The sequence below is a fragment of the Octopus bimaculoides genome, chromosome 1 (assembly GCF_046866305.1).
Source record: "Octopus bimaculoides isolate indiv1 chromosome 1, ASM4686630v1, whole genome shotgun sequence".
NCBI lineage: Eukaryota > Metazoa > Mollusca > Cephalopoda > Octopoda > Octopodidae > Octopus > Octopus bimaculoides.
In genome coordinates, this window is record NC_142928.1 from 43,278,123 (window position 1) to 43,297,705 (window position 19,583).

Sequence of the window (19,583 nt, forward strand, 5' to 3'; positions counted from 1 at the left end):
TGGCAGAAACGTTAGCACTCCAGGCGAAATGCTTACTGGTATTTCATCCATCTTTATGCTCTCAGTTCAAATTCTGCCGAGGTTGACTTTGCCTTTCGTCCTTTCGGGGTCGATTAAATAAGTACCAGTTACGCACTGGGGTCGATATAATCGACTTAATCCGTTTGTCTGTCCTTGTTTGTCCCCTCTGTGTGTAGCCCCTTGTACGTAGTAAAGAGATAACACACATATGTATATCAGTAGCTAAGTACAATCCAGAGATCCAAAAGTAGGAAGTTAGTAAGCTTCAAGCAATAAGTAGTTAGTACAGAGAACAAAAAACGGACAGCATAGGATGAAATAAATATTCATTAACATTGTAAGTTACACACTATTGCTCATATCGAAATCGAGAGAAATTTTGATAAGCTGATATTTTTCTATACATTTCATGAATTACCACAACTAATGCTGCTAAGAATGCAAATGAAAATCCAAAATTTAGAAGGAGTGGAACAGATTGAATATTGACTACAATCGTTTCATAACTTGCTGAAGTCCATTATGCAGCAAACACTCCTCGGCATAGCTAATCTTTAGGTGAAGTCACCTCCACAAAGTTTATATTGTCACAGGAAGTAAACAAAAAAATGTGTGCGTGTGTGCGTGTATTTACATTTATGTTTGTATACATATATGCTTGTGTGTTGGTGTATATGATTTATACACATTTTGTGGTAGTGAGTATCCACTTGATTTTCTATTCTGAAGTAGACGTGTGTGTGTGTGTGTGTATGGGTGCACACATGTGTGTATACATGTGTACTTGTTTCCTCTGTTCTAATGGGACCAGCTTTGTAATTTATATCACAACCTTTGCCCTACTATCAATGCCTTCCAAAATCTCATTCAATTTCAAAGAATAAATCTTTCGTGGTTACCTCCATCTGTCTGTTTTACATCTGATTAAGAGTTCTGCTGCTCCTTACATACCCCACTTTTCCATTACTGATGGCATTTTTTTCTTTCTTCTTTCTTTTTCTTTTCTTTCCACTCTATGACTACCAAACTAAACCACACCCACTTTATGCCTATTTTGGCCATCCCCCTTACGTTAACATCTCCATTGGTCATCTTATCTTATCCTATTTTATTTTGTCATGTTTTCCTTTCCATTCTGTTCGACCAGATGTAAACATCAATGAAGTGACTTGGCCTAGCTATGCTGAGGAGCGTTCATGTCTGTCACGCCCAGCAGCCCTTGAGTTTACTGCTTCTCCACCCTGGACCCTCAAGCCTAAACAGAGGCATACACAGCAGGCACAGAAGTGCCAATCTCATAAAAGTGGTGCCTAGTATGGACTCTCTCCTTGAGGATCTGAAGACAAAGAAGACAAAGAAAGCCATGACAAAAAATAAGTGGTGAAAGCTGATGCAAGGAGGTTACGCCTCATGCCAAACATGACAAAGGACCACAGCAAATAGTGAGATGGTGTGCTGCGGAAAGCCTATCCAAACTGTACTAGTGTATAAAAACAGACATAAAATGATGATGATGATGATAAAATATATGAGTGTATGCATGCACCAGAGTAGCTGTGTGGTAAGTAGCTTGCTTACCAACCACATGGTTCCAGGTTCAGTCCCACTGCGTGGCACCTTGGGCAAGTGTCTTCTACTATAGCCTCGGGGTGACCAAAGTTTTGTCAGTGGATTTGGTAGACGGAAACTGAAAGAAGCCTGTCATATATATATATATATATATACATATATATATATACATATATATATGTACATATATATATGTACATATATATATGTACATATATATATGTATATATATATATGTACATATATATATGTATATATATATATGTACATATATATATGTATATATATATATGTATATATATATATATATATATGACTGGCTTCTTTCAGTTTCCGTCTACCAAATCCACTGACAAAACTTTGGTCACTCCGAGGCTATAGTAGAAGACACTTGCCCAAGGTGCCACGCAGTACATATATACATATGTACATATATATATGTACATATATATATGTACATATATATATGTACATATATATATGTATATATATATATGTATATATATATATGTATATATATATATATATATATATATGTATATATATATATGTATATATATGTATATATATATATGTATATATATATATGTATATATATATATATATATATATATATATACATGTATGTGTGTTTGTCCCCCCCACCATCGCTTGACAACCGATGCTGGTGTGTTTACGTTACCGTAACTTAACGGTTCGGCAAAAAGAGACTGATAGAATAAGCACTAGGCTTACAAAGAATAAGTCCTGGGGTCGATTTGCTCGACTAAAGGCGGTGCTCCAGCATGGCCGCAGTCAAATGACTGAAACAAGTAAAGAGTATGCATATGTGAGTGTGAATAGATTCTTATTTGTAATATAATAGAATATTTGCTGAAAAAGTATGGAATAAAATTCTGAGGGCAAAACTATAGTGAGCAGAATAAAGCAAGTCATGGTCTGCTTAGAATACTTTTCTTTTAGCCTAGTAAAGACCCTCTTCGGTCATGAATGACCATGAGATTACACCTAGAAAGTTCCATTCCTAGAAACAAGTCTGGGCAAGGTTGTTTAATGGAAGACCAGCAGCTGCCCATGCATATCATCCTTCCCTCTCCATGCCACTGATGTTATTCAAGAGAAAGGCAAAGATTGATACAGCTTGGCACCAGTGGCATCCCAACTTATTTCTACAGCTGAGTGAACTGGGGCAATGTGAAATATAGCATCTTGCTCAAGAACACAACACACAACCCAGTTCAAGACTTGAACTCACTACTTCATGATCACAAGCTCAATGCTCTAACCACTGAGCCTGAAGTAAATGCAAATAATGATGATGACTGTATATCTTGTGGAGACAGCAATTAGAGCAATAATAACGGTTCCAAATTTTGGGGGAGGGGTAAGTCAATTATATTGACCCCCGGTGTTCAACTGGTACTTATTTTGACCCTGGAAGGATGAAAGGCAAAAATCAACCTTGGCAGAATTTGAACTCAGAATGTAAAGATGAACAAAATGCTGATAAGCATTCTTCCCAGCATTTTAACAATTCTGTCAGCTCACCATCCTTATGAGAACAGTAGTAATCTTTTCTACTGTAGACACAAGGCCTGAAATTTTTGGGGAGAGTGTTAATTGATTACATCGATCCCAGTGCTCAACTGGGGCCAATGTAATCTATTGACCCTGCAAAGATAATCGACCTGTAATTTACCCTGCAAAGATAAAAGGCAGAGTCGACCATAGTGGAATTTGAACTCAGATGCCACTAAGCATTTTGCCCGGCATGCTAATGATTTTGCCAGCTTGCCACCCTTATGAGCATACCAATGATAATACTGGCCATAGTTGTCATTATTGCTGGATCAGCTTTGAACTGACACCTGCATATGGTCAAAAATGTGTAACCATGGTCAGTCCTCTGCTTTTCTTTTGGAAAATAATGTGTATATAATTACATTATCTATGCTTATAGTAAAGTATCTAGCATTACATTCTCCAATGTGTTCATTCTTTTTTCTTTTTAAGACAATAGAGTGGGATTTGAAGAAGATTTATATTTATTGGTGGTTTTTGTCAAGTGGAGTTTGGTGAAGACTTTATGCCAGCATAGAAAAAGCACAAGGATGTACATTAAGACTGAGGTTGCAGAGTATAAAATTCAATGAAGAAGAAGAAGAAGAAAAGAAAGAAGAAAGAAGAGGGGAAGAATAAGGAAAAAAGGAAGAGGAGGGAAATGGAGGAGGAGGAGAAGAAGAAGAAAAAAAGAGATGAAAGAAGAGGGGAGGAATAAGGAAAAGGAAGAGGAGGGAAAAGGAGGAGGAGAAGAAGATAGAGAAGAAAAAGTGCAATGATGATGATGATGAAGATGCAGAGGAAGAGGAGAAGGAAGAGGATAATGGTTACGGTTAGGAAATCTGGTCTGAAGCCATATTACCTTACAGAACAAGCTTTTTGGGGGAAATGATGCCTTCCACCAGTTACAATTTAGACACATGACTATTATCACAAGTGAATGAAGTTATATTACTTATAAATTGACCAAACTTAGTTAAAGAATCAATTGAAAATTTGAAAACAATCTGAAAAAGTAGAAAATTTTTCAAAATGTTCAAACTAATATTTTGAAGATTTTAAAGAAAAATTCTCAAAATTAGATGATATGAATAAAAAGGCAAAAATCTTTTAAGGATGGTATACTTCAATAAAATGATAATTCTTTTATATACATTTAAAAAAAGAAGTTTCTTACTTGTGTGATTATTTTTAGTTTACGCACACAAAACAAAAATAAACGGTACAAAACTCATTTTTAATTCATTGTTTTTGTTCTAGAAAATCATATTTTTAATTCTGTTTTGAGAATACAAAATCAATTTAAAAAGAACAGAAAGCAACGAAGGAAGGAAAAACAAATTCATATGAACAACATCAACAATATCAGCAAAATCAACAACAACAACAACCAAAACAACATCATCACCATCATTATCATCATAATCATCTTCATCATCATCAGTTGCAGCAGCATCAAAAGCAACAAATAAAAGACATACCACTTACCTTAATTTTATCTAGAAGTAAATTCCAAAACAAAATTCATAAAATAATTTTAAATATTAATTTTGTTTTTCAATGTTTTAAAATATCAAAAACCCATGAGCATAAAAGATAAAATGAGAAAAATTAATTTACTTGCTGATTAAAAAGGAGAAGATCTGAAAGATTAAATTAAAATCTATTTACTTATTTTTAATCTTACAGTGGAGAATGAAAGAATGAACCTGTAGCTGTTTTAGAGTCCTGAGAAAACAACTATCGTGTTTGTTGAAAATAATTTCCAATTCAGCTGAAGATCATAAAAGGTGAAATACATTTCTTTCTTAGTTTGGTATGTATGATCATACATTTCTATTTATAACATATGCTGATGGCCACATAGAATCTGTATTCATTTCACAGTTCAAAACATTTCACCTTCATTTATGTGAGTTTATGTTTTTCAAACAAACAGCATGAATGTTATGAAATCTCATTACAGCTCTTGCTGAAATCTAGGTATTTGTACCTAGATATTGCTAATTAATTTCAGGTGTGACAGTGTGGTTAACAAGTTTGCTTCCTGACCACAAGTCTTTGGGTTTATTCCCACTGTATGGTACCTTGGGTGAGTTCTTCAACAATAATTTTGGGCTGACCAAAGACTTGAGAGTGGATTTGGTAGATGGAAACTGAAAAAAAATCTATTGCATTTATGTGCGTGTGTATGTATATATATATATATATGTTATATATGTATGTATGAGTTTGTGTTTGTGCGTGTGTGTGTGTCTGCACGTATGTGTATGTACATGGGTGTATGTAAGTGTTTGCGTCCCCTTGACTTGATAGCATGTGATAGTTATAAATTAGCATCACTATCATACAGGTGGGGTCTTTCATTTCCAATCTTCTGTGAAGACATGTCTGGCCAGAGGGAAATATTACCTTACTCATAAATGAGAGTTGGTGAGAGAAAGGTATCCAGACATGGGAAATCTGCCTCAGGTGAATTCTGTCCAACCCATGCAAGCATAGAAAAGTGGATGTTAGAAGAATTTTGATGATGATGATGCTTTCCTCCAGTTATCTGTTCCTAAAGATTCCATTTTGTTAGACTATAACCTAGATTTTTATTATTTTCCACTTTCATCACCATTTTAAAAATTTATTTTCCAAATCTGAATTTCATCCCAAATTTTTTATCGATCCTGTGCACTTTTATAAGAGAATTTTTAAACTGTCTATCATTTGCATCATACAGCCTGAGGACTCCTATAATGTTCATATCTGTATTGAATATATTTGAGCATTTTTACTTAAAGTTGTTCATACAAAGCAAAGAAAGGCAAAAAAGGGAATACATTTGAAATATTTTCATTCCCAAAAAGATGGATTTTGTTTTTATAATTGTCTCTTTTGTTTGGCTTTTGTTAAGTTTTACAATTTATTCATGGCATTATTACTGCTTATCCTTCATAGGTGGTATTCCACAAACTGCATATTTGTCCCCCAAATTTGTCTTGTGTGTTATATTTTTAATCTTTCTTCATATGTTGCATTACATTAGTATATATATATATATATATATATATATATATTAATAATTTAGAGAAGAACCACCATGGTGCAACTCACACGAAGAAGGAGATCAGACACCATCAAGAGAAGTGTACTATACAGAATTAGTTTCAAAATTAAAAAAATCCAAGGGAGAATTTATAATACATAAAATCTATGAAATATTGGACTAAGAATTAAAATCGGTTACGTTTAAGAAACGAAAGTGGGAGAAAGACTACGTGCGTTTCATGTCCACATAACAGTGGAAAATATCTAGTCAATCTACAATGAATCGTACAAGATAAATACCACCCAATATGAGGATACTCTTCAGGTCCGGTAACTTCAAAAAACGTATCTTAAATTTAAAAATGCATAAAATAAGAAAAGCATAAAAATCTGTCCGTTTAAGCAACATTTAGTACAAAGGAAATCGTCAAAGGTTTTATAATAAAACACATCAAATAGCAATAAATATCTGTCAAATTTAAGGCATAAAACGTCAATTGGGGAGATAATATCTGTAGATAAGGAAAAGGAAACATATATAACAAAAGTGTGATTAGTTAGTAAAGGGAAAAAAAGCCACTTCAATTCCCTTAACGAGGAAACTTGGTTGACTGAGGTACTATCCAAAGCAAAGAAATATATACTATGTGTATCACGTGACAAAATGGCGCCCACCACGTGATCACAAATGTCAAACTGACGTTTAGAACTAAAACACGTGGGATACGAGACAGCATGGTATGGAAGGAGAAAAGGGAAGAAAAACTAAGAAGAAATGATGATAAGGTAACTTTCGTTATATATGTTTCCTTTTCCTTATCTACAGATATTATCTCCCCAATTGAGGTTTTAAGCCTTAAATTTGACAGATATTTATTGCTATTTGATGTGTTTTATTATAAAACCTTTGACAATTTCCTTTGTACTAAATGTTGCTTAAACGGACAGATTTTTATGCTTTTCTTATTTTATGCATTTTTAAATTTAAGATACGTCTTTTGAAGTTACCGGACCTGAAGAGTGTCCTCAGATTGGGTGGTATCTATCTTGTACGATTCATTGTAGATTGACCAGATATTTCCCACTGTTATGTGGCCATGAAACGCACGTAGTCTTTCTCCCACTTTCGTTTCTTAAACGTAACCGATTTTAATTCTTAGTCCAATATTTCATAGATTTTATGTATTATAAATTCTCCCTTGGATTTTTTAGATTTTAAAACTAGTATTTCATAGTAAACTTTTCTTGATGTTGCCTAATCTTCTTCTTCGTGCGAGTTGCACCATGGTGGTTCTTTAAATTATTAAAATATTTTTCAATATACTACTCAATTTGATATTATCAAATTGTATTTCCTTGTAAGTTCTGATTTCGTAATTCCCTAACATTATAATATATATATATATATATATATATATATATATATATATATATATATATATATATATATGTGTGTATGTATGTATGCATCATCAACATAAACATCAAATCAAACCATAATCAAATAGAAATTGAAGCACCATCCGAACGTGGCTGATGCCAGCGCCACCCTGACGGGTTCCTGTGCTGGTGGCACGTAAAAGCACCATCCAAATGTGATCGATGCCAATGGCACATAAAAGGCACCCACTACACTCTTGGAGTGGTTGGTGTTAGGAAGGGCATCTAGCTCTAGAAACACTACCAGATCAGATTGGAGCCTGGTGCAGCTTCCTGGCTTCCTGGACCCCAGTCGAACCGTCCAACCCATGCCAGCATAGAAAACGGATGTTAAACGATGATGATGATGATGATGATGATATAGTGATGAGCTAGCAAAATCATTAGCATGTTGGTCAAAATGCTTAGGGTTTTGTCTGTACATTCTGAGTTCAGATTCCTCTGATGTCAACCTTGCTTTTCATCCTTTCAAGGTTGATGAAATAAGTACCAGTTCAGCACTGGGTCAATGTAATCAACTAGATCCCTTACTTAAAAACTTCAGATCCTGTGCTGTGCCTGGAGAAAGCTTTTGACAGGATCTCCCGATCCCTTATCTGGCAGTCAATGCGGAAACTAGGGATAGATGAGTGGTTAGTGAGAGCTGTACAGGGATGCTGTCAGTAAGGTGAGGGTTAACAATGAGTATAGTGAACAATTCTTGGTAGGGGCATGGGTTCACCAAGGATCAGTCCTCAACCCCCTCTTATTCATCATAGTCCTCCAGGCAATAACAGAGGAATTCAAGACAGGATGCCCCTGGGAGCTCCTCTGTGCTGATGACTTTGTTCTAATAGCTGAGTCACTATCAAAACAAGAGGAGAGGTTTCAGGTGTGGAAGCAAGGTCTAGATTCGAAGGGCCTTAGAGTCAATCTAGCAAAAGCCAAAGTCTTAATAAGTAGGAAGGCAGACAAATCACAAATCCCTTCAGTTAGATGGCCCTGCTTGATCTGTAGAAAAGGCGAAGGTAGAAACTCCATAAGGTGTACCCAGTGTAAGCTATGGACACATAAGAGCTGCAGCAATATCAAAGGAAGGCTAACTGGGAAGAAAGTTTTTGCATGTGGCAAATGCTCAGTAGCAATAAACACCGAAAATGTGCAGAAAGCAGCTTCTGTCACATTACAGGGAGAAAAACTAGAAGTAGTTCATAGCTTCCGTTACTTGGGTGACCAAGACAGTAGTGGGGGTAGATACTCTGAGAGTGTAGCTGTTAGAATAAGAATAGCCTGGGCAAAGTTCAAAGAGCTCCTACGTCTGCTGGTGACAAAGGGCCTCTCACTCAGAGTAAAAGGTAGACTGTATGATGCATGTGTACGAACAGCCATGCTACATGGCAGTGAAACATGGGCTGTGACTGCCGAGGACATGCGTAAGCTTGCAAGAAATGAAGCTAGTATGTTTCGCTGGATGTGAAATGTCAATGTTCATACCCAACAGAGTGTAAGTGCCCTGATAGAAAAGTTGGACATAAGAAGCATCAGATGTGGTGTGCAAGAGAGACAACTGCACTGGTATGGTCATGTGTTGCGAATGGATGAGGACAGCTGTGTGAAAAAATGTCACACCCTAGCAGTAGAGGGGAAACTGTGGAATAGGTGGTCCCAGGAAGACCTGAGATGAGGTGGTGAAGCATGACCTTCGAACATTGGGCCTCAGGGAAGCAATAACGAGTGACAGAGACCTTTGGAGATATACTGCGCTTGAGAAGACATGGCAAGCCAAGTGAGACTGTAACCGTGGCCTATGCCAGTGCAGTATCCATTTATGAGTACTCTTTAATCATTGGGCAAAAAACTGTGTTTGCAAAGACCTGTTGAGTTAAATGAAGTCATTGTTGTGGTCAATGCCAGTACTGCTTGACTGGCACCATGCCAGTGGCATGTAAAAACACCATCCAAGCATGATCGATGCCAGTACCATCTGACTGGCTCTCATGCCAGTGGCGCATAAAAAGCACCCAATACACTCTTGGAGTGGTTGGCATTAGGAAGGGCATTCAGTTGTAGAAACATTGCCAGATCAGATTGGAACCTGGTACAGCCTTCTGGCTTGCCAGTCCTCAGTCAAACCATCCAACCCATACCAGTATGGAAAGCAAACATTAATCGATGATGATGATGATATACATACACACACACACACACACATATATATATATATACACACACACACAGAAACTCACATACACAAACACATCCCTAGATATTTTAGCATTTTGTAACACTTTCAGTTTGATGTTTCATATTGAATATATGTGCCCTTGTGACCAGTAAAGAAAAAAACTAATGTTGTTGCTGTTGTTGTTGTTATTATTATTATTATTATTATTATTATTATTATTATTATTATTATTATTATTATTATTATTATTATTATCATTCATTAGTCTTAATTTATTTGCATTCTTTTGATGCACTAATGAGTGCAGTTTATTGCACTTTGGTTATGTGTAATGCTTGTTATGCGAAATGCTTATTTTGGTTATGTAATTGTCTGCATGTTTCTGATTCGTTCATGAGTGTCTATTATTATTGGTAATATTTCTGTTTCCAGTCAATGCATTTTGGTTATCTCTATTTCTGAACATTTATATTTAGATAATTTCTCAGTCTTTTTATGCAATACATTATCGTCTGTTGCAACTGTTACTTTTATTAGGAAACAACTTTCTTGCCTGATATACCTTAATAACAATATCAACTGATTAATCTTGATCTCCCAGCTGTGTTGTTTGACATATGGAAGGTTATGATCACTTTTCATTTCTGGCCCCTTTATTTCATCTCACTTATTTTCTGTTTGATTTCATAATGCTGGCATAATTTCCAGTATATAAAACCTTAACTTGATTGTTCTTTAGATGTAAGCTTTCTTGACTGCAGCTGGGCTACCAGATAAAATATGGTTGTTTGTTCTCAAATGTTCACATATTCTGCAATGTAATGACTGAATACAGCTTTTCTGTTGTTTTTGTTTTATAACTATTTGCATTAATTTTACATTATGCTTTATTATTTTTAGATGCTGTATTCTAAATGTCAAAATTATTTTCTGAGTAGCCATGTAAAAATCTTTTCTCTTATGACACTTTCTTTCACGCTTTAACCGCTCATCTCCTTGCATAAAGTTATACTTCCTCTCTCTTCTCACTCCACTCAGCTGAAAGATGTCTTAGTCTTGTGAGCTATATGGTAACATCCCTAAAAAAAAAAGTATACTCTATAAAGTGGTTGGCATTAGAAACGGCATTCTGCCATAGAAACCATGCAAAATCAGACATGAGAGTATGATGCAGGCCCTGGACCCATTGGGTATTGTCAAACTGTTTAATTTATACCAGCATATAACATGGAGGCTCAAAGATGGTAATAACGATGATGATGTTTCTTTTCTCTGTTGGTTGAAATGAATTCAGTCGAAAATATTATAATTTATTACTAGGAAAGCTAGACAATTAATGACTGTTACCTCAGTCTTCCTTGTATTTAACCCATTTTAAGTATTAATCTAATGTGTCTATAATATTCATTCTTAACATTTTATTACATTAAATGTATTGTACTCCATCTAGTTCATTGATTACTAAGTATTTGTAAGTCTACATTTGGTTTAATTCTTCTATCTGTGTTTCTTTAACTAACATGATATTAATATTCTTAATTTATTTCACTCTCTTCAAGGTTGACTTAACACATTTTGCTAAACTGAATCTCATATGAATTTCTCTAGTAAATTCCTGTAGACTGTAACATTATTTCTGCTTGTTAACCATATGCAATGTACAACTTGATATCATCCATATACAATAATTAATTTATTCTCCTCCTATTATGTATATCCAGGTCTGGATGTTTATGCTATTATAATCTTGTTTTTGTCAGTTTCATGTGAGTATCTATTACATTCTACTACAGATGAACATCTCTGTGTTTTGTGGGTGTACAAACATCTTATATTACATTAATTTTATTTTGCTATAGTATCTGGCTCATTGTTTCTGGTCTTAATGTCATGTTTTCCCCTGTATAAAGTATGTGCTATGTTTGTTGCATGGTAAATACATTTTGTATATATTGTGTTAGCAGAACTACTGTTATATGTTTTAGTGTTAAATAGATATTGGGAGTATGTGGTGTGTGGTTTGTTCAAGATTTTGGACATAGAATAGTTCTGCTATCCATTTTTCCAAAGACTTTTCCAAACTATCTTGGATTTTGCTTTTTTTGTTTTCCTAACCCTTTCATGTGTTTTGTTCTAATTTAAATTTGCTACTTCAGTTGGGTACCTGGTTGTACTTTGTTGTTTCCTTACATAGAGTGTGAAAAGGGATTTTTTCACTCTTCCTTATTATGCTCATCAGCTTCCATTTGCTTTATTTTCAGTATTTTTTCTTATTCTACTGCTCCACTGTTGTCATATAGTAGGCCTCTATCTATATGAGCCTTTCCTTCCTTGTCTGTATAGTAAATATATCCTATCCGTATCAGCTTTGGAATAATACCTTCAAAACCCTGCCAGATGCTTCCTAGTATTTTTGTTCAAGCTTTTCAATTCACTTAACTTCCAATTTATTATATTCAAGTTGTAATTTATAACTGGAATGGCTAGCATATTTATATTATTTACATTATTTACATTTGACGGATATTTGTCCTCATCTTGTTTGTTGTTAACACAACGTTTCGGCTGATATACCCTCCAGCCTTCGTCAGGTGTCTTGGGGAAATTTCGAACCTGGGTTCTCATTCCTAACGATGTTACTATTATTATATTATTATTACTATTATTAATCAGGTCGCTGCCATGAATCAAACTCAGAACCTTGGGGTTAGTAGCCCGCGCTCTTAACCACTACGCCATAATTCCTCATCTCTTAAATATAGAACTGTATTAGCATATTTATATCTTATCTTATTTCTAGCATTGACTTTGATTTTTGATATTAGCCTGACTCTGTTATAATACACTTTTCTAATTTCCTTCTTTATTTCTGTGCATCATATATTATCAGTTTTGTCATCTCAGTATTTGTATGGGTCATTCTAGTCTGATTTCATGATTCTGGTGTCTCAGAAGTCTATTAATATCCTCGCTTATAATTTATTTCCTTCTTTTCATTGTAGCTTTGATACATATGTCCATTCTATACTAATTCTTATGTCTTGTTTGGAATTATGCTCAATTTCTTAGCAGACTTACCAGTTTGGGATTATCCTTTGTAAATATTTTCAAGCATCCAAATAGGAGATTTGGTTTATAGTTTGACTGTAGCATCTCTATACTCTATGTTGGTTTTGTTCAACAGGTTTGTTTATTGATTACTGCAAAGCAAATGAATAAATGGTGTGTGTATGGAGGTTGATAATAGTCCTCTTTAAAATTTCTACTTCATGCAGTTAGATGTGATTGTCACTTCTTTGTTTTGTGGTTGGCTAATACAGTTGGTATACATGACATCAGCATTTTAACTTTTGCTACTATTTTAAGTTCAGACTTCACTTGTTTGAAGTCTAAAACAATGAAATCCTAATGCTTTGAATAAAATTGGTGTACTGCAAGCATTTTGTGAGTTGGAAAGGTGGGTGGCAACATAAATAATTGTTGTGCATATGCACAAAGAGGCACATACAATACACAAACACATATATGTACAAACACACATACACTGTCCCTTAGGAATATACCTAGAGACATTTCTCTGATGTACGTGCCTATTAGGATTGTCTGCCACTCCAATGACGTTTTAAAGAATTTCAATATAATTCCATAAAATTCAGATAGTCTCACCATATTGATTAGCCAGTCATATGAGTCTAAACCAGCAATGCGACAGCTATTTTTACCTTTGTATATCTAGGCACCGTCACTACCATTTTGTTAATAAGGAGCTGGGAATACACATTTTTGCACTACATTTTCTAAAATGTATATTTATTCTGTTGAATAATATTTTGTGGAGCAGGTTTATAAATGACTGACAGATTGCATAAATTACTGGACGATTTAGTGTTATATGTTTTTGGAGTTTGTTGTCAACCTGTCAGTAAATGACCATTTAAATATTTGGTCTGGATTGTTCAGGAGGGTGTTCAATGTGAACGTAGTCTGGCAGTACAGTATGTCAAAATATTGAATACTGTCAATTCGATAACACTTCCAATGTCTGAATATGTCAAAGGCAAACTTCACATCAGATATTGCAATACTTTGGGGAGATTTATATCCTATTGTTTTTATTTTCAGTTTCATTTAATCAGCAATTATGATAATTTTCAAAAATATATTTCCAAAACGGATTTAGTTCTTTAGCAGGTATTTTATATACCGATATGTTGTTGCAGTAGACTGTCCTATATAACTCTGTGGTTATTTTTTTAAGGCAAGGTTCTCAGTGAACTGTCTCTAAATAAAACTATTTATATTTAATTTATTATTCAAAGGAAATATTTTTCATTTTCAAAAGTCAAGTGTTAGCAGCCATTTTTATTCATTCTTTATGCATCATCATAAGATATGTATTTTTGTTGTTTTTGTAGAAGGGTTATCTGTTGTCATCTATTTTATTTTACTTGGCTTGCTATGTTGAATATCTGTACTATAATTCAATTTATCCTTCTACTTATCTATTCTATTTTGGTAACTTCTATCTTTTGTTAGGAAACGTTGCTTCTTTAACTCTGTGTTTTGTATTGTTGTATGTAACCGTTTAGCTTGGTTATATCACTAGTATTGAAATATATTTTATTTAGTTCTCTGAGCACATTACTTATAATATCCCTTAGTCTACATTAGTATTTAAAAGAACATTTACTAGAAAACTGCTTGTTTTCCATAGGAGTTACTGTAGCCTGTACTTAGTGGGTTCATAAGCTGTTATTAATATAATATTGTCAGTTCCCTGTTCATACCCAACAGAAATTGATAAAACCCTTTTAACAACAAAGGCAAAATGATTTATCACTGTTGAAATATGAAACATGACACTACTAAGTACCAAGAAACCTGTTGATGTCAGTAACATCTAAAAGGCAACGTTAATATTATTGATTACTATCAGAGCTATCACAGTGACCGTTATTAATAAAACTACCATAATTTTGCCTATTTACAGCATTCATAAATGAACTATCATATTCATTCTTTATGATATACTTGATTTCTTATTTCATTACCCAAAGTTCTATGTTACTGAATGTTTGGAATTGTTTGCATCACTGAATATTTGTTAATGTTAGTCAACTATTCTATGCTTGGTGCAAGTTGCATCTGAATATTGTTTTCAGTAGCATTGCATTATCTCACTTTTTGATTTGAGAACATTTATAAAAGCCTTGAAATAACATTGATGAAGTGTAGATTCCATCCCTTCTTTTATCCTTTTTTTTCCTTGTTGCACTATAATGTCATCATCATGTGCTCCTTTATATTGTAGTTCTTGAGATGACACATACTTATCTATTACTCCATGCATTGCAATGATCGCGATGTATACTCTAGTAAACAAGCTGTCTAATAAAATATGCAAAATTTCATTCAAGGGATTTGTTTTACATCTATTGGTGATAAATATGTCTGGTTTGTAGGAGAGTTCTTTCACTTTAATACACACAAAGAGAAAAAAAACAAAACAAAACAAACAGTATATAATATATTTTCTAACTAAAAGGTAAACATTATTTTTAATATTCATATTTTTGTTGCTTTTAAGTTAATCATCAATCACCAATCATTTAGTCAGACCCTGCTGCATTATCAACATGTTATCTAGAAGACATTTTATTCATTTATTTCTTTATTTGATGGCTACATTTCAGGGGTAATTTTCTGATTCATCACTGTCTCATTGTCATAGAGTGTTCACATTCTTTGTTTTCAACATTTTCCATGATTGTTAGTTCCACTAATATTAGAACATTTTTTCCTTCTGTTTTTGTTAAAATGACAATTTCGTGTAAGTGATACATGAGTATGATTCAGTGTTCTGTAGTGCCAATGTAGAAATGATAGTGCACCAAGTGCATTGAAATTCTTTGCTTTTGTATTCTGTTACATCTGAACAAAAATACAGAAACAAAAACTCATGCACACACAAATACGATTGTACACACACATATATATATATCAGTAGAAATTAAAAGAATTACAGCTCCCTGCCTAGTGCAAGGCTATTTGTGTGTAAATATATATGTGTGTGTGTGTATAGAATATATACACAAATATCTCTAGACAATTGTGTGCATATAAATATATATATATATATATATATATATATATATATATATATGTATGTATATCCTCTTTAACATTCACATTTTCATGCTTGCATGGCTCCAATACATATCATTTGATCTTCTATAGCTGGTTGCCCATTTATCACCATGTGTTTAAGAAGTTTGCTTACCAATGTCATGATTACCAGTGACAATGCACCAACATACTGGTTGGTACAATTGAGCAAATGTCTTTATAACAGTTCTGGTCATTGTGTATATATATATAAGAACCAGGGATTGAGGTGTGGGAAGAAAGTTAGTTTCAATCAATCCATAGTAAATATAGAAAAACAACTTTCAGGGACAATAGTGGTCTATTGAGATGGAAAGTTGTGGATTTTTTTTGATATCGAAGTACAATGAACTGGAAAAGTTCTTTTTATATTTCATGGTAGGCAACCAGGGTTGCCAGGTGTGTGAATAAGAATACAAGAGTTAAAGAATGGAAAAAATAAGATCTGGGTTACATATGTTTCATAGTCAGCAGAACTTCAGAAGTGGTAAACATCCAAGTGAGGTGTATACCACAGGCTACTCTTCAGGCCAAGGTTATCTTGATTAAATGGAAGTTTATAATGTCACAAGGAGGTACATGTTAACATATTGGAAGATTCAGTCAGAACGTGTAGTAAGTAGGATATTCTTAAGCAACAAGTTTAATTTCATTTTCTCCATTTCCATGTCTTCCACACAGTTAGTGTTCACTAGATTAGGAACAAGTGATATATAAATATAAGATCCAAGGATCGAGGTGTAGGAAGAAAGTTCCCCTCAAGCAATCTGTAGTAAATATTAAAAACAACTTCAGGCAAAATAGTGGTTTATTGGGACAGAAGATTGTGGATTTTTTTTTTTTTTTTTGTATTGACGTATGATAAACTGATTGAATCTTCCATGTGTTAACTAGTACCTTCTTGCGACAATGTAAATTTTCATTTAATCAAGTTATCCTTGGTCTAAACAGTATCCTGTGGTATACACATTGGTTGGATATTTACGACTTCTGAGGTTCCACTCTCTATGAAACATATATAGCCCAGATCTTATCTTCTCCATTCTTTAACTCTTGTATATACATATACATATATAGTTATTTATTTCTTTATTACCCACAGGGGGCTGAACATAAAGGAGACAAACAAGGACAGACAAAGGGATTAAGTTGATTACATCGACCCCAGTACGTAACTGCTGCTTATTTAATCAACCCCAAAAGGATAAAAGGCAAAGTGGAGCTCACCATAATTTAAACTCAGAATGTAACAGCAGACAAAATACCACTAAGCATTTTGCCCAGTCTGCTAATGATTCTGCCAGCTTGCTGCCCTACACACACACACACACAGACAAACATATATATTTTGGCATGACTGTGCAGTAAGAAACTTGCTTTGAACTGAATGGTTTCAGGTTCAATCCCACTGCATGGCACCTTGGGTAAGTGACTTCTACTATAGCCTTAAGCTGCCCAAGCCTTGTGAGTGGATTTGGAAGACAAAAACTGAAAGAAACCTGTTGTAAACACACACACACACACACATGTATATTTATATATATCTATAGCTTTGTCTGGTGGAGGCGCAATGGCGGCCCAGTAGTTAGGGCAGCGGACTCACGGTCATAGGATTGCGGTTTCGATACCCAGACTGGGTGTTGTGAGTGTTTATTGAGTGAAAACACCTAAAGCTCCATGAGGCTCCGGCAGGGGATGGTGGCGAACTCTGCTGTACTCTTTCACCACAACTTTCTCTCACTCTTACCTTCTGTTTCTCTTGTGCCTGTAATTCAAAGGGTCAGCCTTGTCACACTATGGCACGCTGAATATCCCAGAGAATTACGTTAAGGGTACACATGTCTGTGGAGTGCTCAGCCACTTGCACGTTAATTTCACGAGCAGGCTGTTCTGTTGATCGGATCAACTGAAACCCTCGACGTTGTAAACGACGAAGTGCCAACAATATCTTTGTCTATCTATATATGTATGTATGTGTATATGTGTCTATGTGCATATGTATGCATGTATGTACTTACGTACATATGTATGTATATATGTATCTATGTATGTGTGTTTTAGAATAAGCACCCGGCATTAAAACAAGTATAGGGGTTGACTTAGTCAACTAAAATCTCTTCAAGGCAGTGCCCCAGTATGGCTGCAGCCAAATGACTAATACAAGTTAAAGAATAAAAGAATACACACACACACACACACACACACATATATATATATAAGTTATAATTAAACATTAAATTTGAAATTTAAAATTTAGCATCCAAACTGCTAGGTTACAGGGAAGTAAACACACCAACATCGGTAGTTATTATCAGCGATGAGGGGGGGGGGACAAACTCAATCACACAAATACATACACACATGCATGCATATATATATATATATATATATATATATATATATATATATATACATACATACATACATACATAACAGGTTACTTTCAGTTTCTGTCTGCTAAATCCACTTACAAGTCTTTGGTCGGCTTGAGGCTATAGTAGAAGACACTTTCCCAGTATGCCCTGCAGTGGGACTGAACTTGGAACCATGTGGTTGGAAAGCAAGCTTCTTATCACACAGCCTCACCATGTCTCTGGGCGTGTGCATATATATATATATATATATATATATATATATATATATATATATATATATATATATATATATATATATATATATATATATATAGTAAGTAATTCAGGAGAAAATACTTGTGAAGATATCCTTGACTCTATTATTATCTAGTGTAACGATTTAAAAATGATAATAACAGAATCAATTATATAGGCAGTTGCAAGCCCCAAAACAGCATTAAATAGCTGAAAAATTAATGCATGCTGAGGAAGCTGAGGCTATAAGTGCCAGTCCACGTAAGTCCAAAAACTTGAATGTATGCTGAGAGAGTGTCTTAGCCCTTTGCCTTCGGATGGTTGCTTTCTGTAGTTATTATCAGTCTATTTTGGCGATTTACATAAGAGTTTTGACTATTATTTCCAGCAGATAGACATACTTTGTATGTCCTTTGATTAATTTTATATATATATGATGGCAGTGTCTCATAGTCTGAGAAAGACAGTTTGCAATTTCTAGCTGAAAATCCTGCACAAAGGATTTGTTTATAGTGATCAAATATTTTTACTATACATCAAATTAACATTGCCTGAACTGCTGCATGGTGTATCATGAGTCAGGTGGTGAAGTGATTGCAGGGCAATGTGTGATGACAGGTTTTGTTCAATAACGCAACACACCACACGTTCCTGGAACTGAAATCATGATCATGCGATCATGAGTGCAACACCCTTAACTGCTACACCATGTGCCAATGACATATATATACATACATACATACATACATACATATATGTGTGTGTGTTTGTATGAATGTGTGTGTGACTGTTCCTCTGTGTACATTTGGGTCTCCTTGTTTTGACATCACATGATAGTTGTAAATCAATATCACAGTCATATGAGCAGTGTCATTCAGTTCCGATATTCTTCTAAGACATGATTACCCATGGGAAAATAATGCCTTTCTTGGAAACAGTCCAAAGAAAATCTGACTCTATAAACTCCATCCAATCCATTCATGCTAGCATGCAAAAGTGGATACAAGATTGTGATCATG

The 19,583-nt window shown here is 34.5% G+C and overlaps 1 long non-coding RNA gene across 1 annotated transcript in view; it reads left to right on the forward strand.

Annotated features, from left to right (window-relative positions):
- LOC149137535 (uncharacterized) overlaps positions 1-19,583 on the forward strand; it is a 107,805-nt gene that overhangs the window by 52,837 nt on the left and 35,385 nt on the right. Inside the window, exon 2 of the long non-coding RNA XR_016238568.1 lies at positions 4,840-4,940. This is a non-coding gene — a long non-coding RNA (uncharacterized LOC149137535). The remainder of the gene's footprint in view (positions 1-4,839; positions 4,941-19,583) is intronic.